The sequence below is a fragment of the Nelumbo nucifera genome, chromosome 5 (assembly GCF_055504915.1).
Source record: "Nelumbo nucifera cultivar China Antique chromosome 5, China Antique-T2T, whole genome shotgun sequence".
In the NCBI taxonomy this organism is placed as follows: domain Eukaryota; kingdom Viridiplantae; phylum Streptophyta; class Magnoliopsida; order Proteales; family Nelumbonaceae; genus Nelumbo; species Nelumbo nucifera.
Window position 1 is genome coordinate 69,617,501 of NC_142653.1, and position 5,000 is coordinate 69,622,500.

A 5,000-nucleotide genomic window follows, 5' to 3' on the forward strand; every position below is an offset into this window, starting at 1 on the left:
AAGGGATGCGTACGGAACCCCTAGCCGATTAAGGCCCACCAGAAATCTGACTTTATGAAAGTCAGTGGGAGCCACTTTGGTTTGACCTAAATTAGAACTAGGCCGTGATTTTGTTCCCTCCAGCAAATATGAATGCAAGTGATAGGGAGATCCATATGATGGACTCTCTAAAGGCCTTCCGTCATTAGCACAATGATGGGTCCATCAGTAATGAGGAAACGCACCATAAAATTGGGCTATCCATTTGCTGTTGGATCTGTTAGAGTGTTTCATAAGATGATAGGGGCGTCATAGACCGATGTGGGAGGGGCTTCACCAGAAAATGGGAACTCTCTCACGGTACCTTGGCGTAACCTGAATATGATGGGTGTGCACTCACTGACAGAAGGGTTTACCTGAAAACGGCTCTGAACCTTGTCTGACAGAGGCCAAAGGGAAACTCATTTGATGAGTGGATATGATCCGTCACAGAAAGGTGGTGGGGTTATGCAGCTGAAACAGTTGGCTTCACGCACCCCATGTGTTTTCCCACATTTCCAGAGACATTTCGTCGTCTCCGTCACTGAGATAGGAGGGAAATCTCAGAGATGAACAAATGGGAATGGAACATAGATTAAAAGCCATATCTATGTAGGTAAACATGAATCAAACTAAGGTTGTGGACTAATGATTTTGCTGTTTTATCAGAAAATGGCAAACGGTCAATTTGCAAAGCTTCTAGACGATAACAAGCTTAAGGGCCCAAACTATGCCGACTGGTACAGAAATCTTATGCTGGTCCTAACTTCTGAAAAGTTAGACAAGGTAGTGAAAAATCCTGCCCCGGAACGTCCGGGTGATAGGGCTTCTGAGGCTCGTAGGAGGGACTACCAAGATTGGGAGGATAAGAACTCCCTAGCCCGCTGCTTTGTCATTGCCTCATTAGACAACTCAATACAGAGGCAGTTCGATCAGATCGAACTTGCCAAGGACATATTGGACAGTCTAAGGACAATGTATGAGGAGCAGAACCGTTCTACTCGACAGAAGGTCCTGAAATTGTTCATGACCGCGCAGATGGCCAAAGGGCAGAAAGTTCATGACCATTGTCTTCGGATGATGGGATACATCAACGAACTTGAAGCTCTTGGATCCGGGCTAGATCTTGGCACGCAAGTGGATGCCATCCTAAATTCTTTGCCCTCTTCCTTCAATGCGTTCACTATGAACTACAATATGAATAAGCTGAATGTCAGCGTCCAGGAACTCAGCAATATGTTGCAGAGGGCCGAGGATTTACTCAAGAAGGATGAGCCTATGGTTATGCTTGCTGAAGCTAACAAATCGGGCAAGAGAAAGAGAAAGGCAAAGAAGCCCCAGAAGAAGACTACCAAACCCAAGAAGCAGAAGAAGAACAAGGCATCTGATGTCTGTCACTTCTGCAAGCAGACCGGACACTGGAAGAGGAACTGTCCTACCTACCTGGAATCTAAGAAAGGTAATATCGAAACTTGTGTCATAGAAACTAACATGTTAGTTACTTCTGTGTCCTGGTGTGTTGACTCCGGGGCTTCAACTCATGCGTGTAACTCACTGCAGGGGTTCAAAGTTAGCAGAAGGCTGAGTGAAGGTGAAGTGACACTGTTCTTGGGAACAACTGCAAGTGTTGCAGCTGCGGCAATAGGAACCGTAGAATTGGTTTTTAAAGAAGGAGTCCTTGTACTTAAAGATTGTCTTTATGTACAGAACTTGAGAAGGAATTTAATTTCTGTTTCAAAATTGTGTGCTGATGGATATACTGTTTACTTTAGTAATATGATTACTGTTAAACGGAATAATAAATTCATCGCATGCGGGGAGCTAGAGAACGGTCTCTATGTTCTGCATCCTTCTTTGGAAACTAACTTAACCGAAACTACGTCGGTCGAAAATCCCAAGAAAAGGACTCGTGATACAGTAAATCTCACGTGCCTCTGGCATTACCGACTTGGCCACATCGGTGTCGACCGAATCACAAGACTGGTAAAGGATGGTCCTTTGGATTTTCTAACCGTAGAAAATCTTCCCACTTGTGAACCTTGCCTCCAAGGTAAGATGACTAAGCGGCCATTTGACGGTAAGCCTGAAAGATGTGCAGGCACACTTGACCTAATACATACTGATGTATGTGGTCCCCTGAGTGTTAGGACACGGAATCAACACGTGTACTTCATCACCTTTACAGATGATTTTTCACGATATGGTTACGTGTACCTAATGAGACATAAGTCTGAATCATTTGAAAAGTTCAAAGAGTTCAGACAGGAAGTCGAGAAACAGTTAGGGAGAGAAATTAAGGCCCTTCGATCAGATCGAGGTGGCGAGTATCTCTCTGACGAATTCAGGGACTACTTAAAGGCCAATGGGATAGTGTCACAACTAGCTCCTCCTGCTACACCTCAACTCAACGGTGTTTCAGAGAGGAGAAATAGGACCTTGTTGGACATGGTCCGGTCACTTCTCGTACGCTCAGAATTACCCACATCCTTTTGGGGATACGCATTAGAGACTGCTATCTACGTGCTGAATAGGGTTCCAACCAAATCAGTTCCGAAAACTCCATATGAGCTTTGGACCGGAAGGAAGCCAAGTGTGAGACACTTGAAAATTTGGGGTTGTCCTGCACACGTTAAAAGAACAAGTGCGGACAAGTTGGAATCTAAAACCAGCCGTTGCCTGTTTATAGGCTACCCAAAGGATTCGGTGGGTTATCTATTCTATGACCCAAGTGAGCAGAAAGTGTTCTGCAGTCGAAACGCCCGATTCTTAGAATCCGATTACATCCTGGACACCCATCGTCAGGAAATAGTTCTTGATGAGGAGAGCTCAGGAGCAGTGGGAGATGACCCACAAGTTCCAGGTAATGACCAACCTAGAAGGTCCACCCGGGTATCCAGACCACCAGTCCGATATGGTTATGACCAGGATAGTTACCTGGTGGAAGCCTTGACTAGTGAAGAGGATCCCGTGTCTTACGTGGAAGCTATGTTAGACATAGACTCCCAGAAGTGGGTGGAGGCCATGAGAGCCGAGATGGACTCAATGGAGACCAATGGAGTCTGGACTCTAGTGGATCCGCCCTCCGGGGTAAAAGCAATTGGTTGCAAATGGATCTACAAGAGGAAGAAGGGCCCCGATGGTAGGATTGAGACCTTTAAAGCTCGTTTGGTGGCAAAAGGGTATACTCAGAAAGAAGGCATCGACTATGAGGAAACCTTTTCACCGGTGGCCATGCTTAAATCCATTAGGATCCTGCTAGCTGTAGCAGCGTACCATGATTACGAGATTTGGCAAATGGATGTCAAAACAGCGTTCCTGAATGGAGATCTTAGTGAAGATATCTACATGCAGCAGCCGCAAGGCTTCATTGCTGCTGGTCAGGAACACATGGTATGTAAACTTAATAGATCCATATATGGACTTAAGCAGGCTTCTAGGAGTTGGAACATCCGTTTTGATTTTGCAGTCAAAACGTTTGACTTTGAGCAGAATCCGGATGAGCCCTGTGTTTACAGGAAATCCAGTGGGGATAAGATCACCTTTTTAGTCTTGTATGTGGACGATATCCTACTCATTGGGAATGATGTAGGAATGTTGACTTTGGTCAAGGTATGGCTATCACAGCAGTTCTCCATGAAAGATCTTGGAGAAGCTTCATACATACTGGGTCTTCGACTCTATAGAGATAGATCGAAGAGGATAATTGGATTATCCCAGGCTGCTTACATTGACAAAATTGTCAAAAGATACAGCATGGAAAACTCCAAGAAAGGAAACGTTCCTTTCAGGCACGGAGTCACTCTCTCCAAGAAGATGTCTCCCAAGACTTCTGAGGAGATTGAGAGCATGAGAGACGTTCCCTATGCCTCAGACGTGGAAAGTATGGGACTCCGGCTTGTACCAGATTGGACCTAAGTGCAAGTGGGAGCTGTTAGACAGTTTTGTATGCCCTTAGCTTCAATCATTTTGATGTACTTTTGTTGTTTAGTGGAAATAAATAAAGTGCATGTTTGATTCATGTTGTTTGGTTTAATTCTGTGTAAAACCCTAAAACTGGACATTTGTAGAGACTCATGTTAGTTTTAAATGTTCACAGCCGTTGGATAAGTCTGGGGAGATTTATCCTGCCAAGGCTGATACTGGTGTGCCACCAAGTGTTGGGATGGCCTGTCTCAGCCATCAGGGTAAGACCCGAGGCACATACAGCATGGGATTACTTGAATCCTTGAACCGGACCAGATTTCCAGTCTTGCCCTGGACCTTGGAGATAGATGGGCAAAACTGGAAAGTTACACCTGACCCCTAGACTCGATTATGACACTTCACTAGGTGTTGGATCAGGCTTCCTTTGATATGCCAATCAGTGAGATCCTTAGTGGGGATCAAAACCTGGGTATGTTGGGGCAGTTTGAGAATTCATCTGAGTGGGTGGTCATAGTGACAGAATCAGCCACTTTGTCGGACAAAGGGTAATGATCGGGAATGCACTCTCTCTGATGGAAACCAAACTGCCGGCAGTTGATTTCAATCGTTGGAATTTTGTTTTTGCAAAATTAATATATTTACATATATATGTACGGTTTCAAAATGTTTGCAAATGGTTTTAATTCCCGGGATCCATGTGAGAGGAGAGTGCGGCACTGTTCCTTGCAGCCGAGGGAGAGGTCCTCTCTTGTCGGGCAGTGCTTGATCATTAAGGGCTGAGAGGTTAAGTGTAAGACCATTTAGGACAATACCTGATGGGCTAATCTTGCACCTGCCCACAGTCCCTGGGTTTTTATAAGATGGCTTGGCCCAGGGACCACTTAATGTAAGTGTTGGGCCCATAGGGTTCATACGATGGACTCAAGGGGTTCATTGAGATTTTTAGTGAATTTGGCTGGGCCTTGTATTAAAGGCTGGGCCGAACCCATGTGGCTGGTGTGTAGATCAATGCTTGGGTCCCACGCCATACAAAGAAGCCCAACTGGGCAGCAGATTGG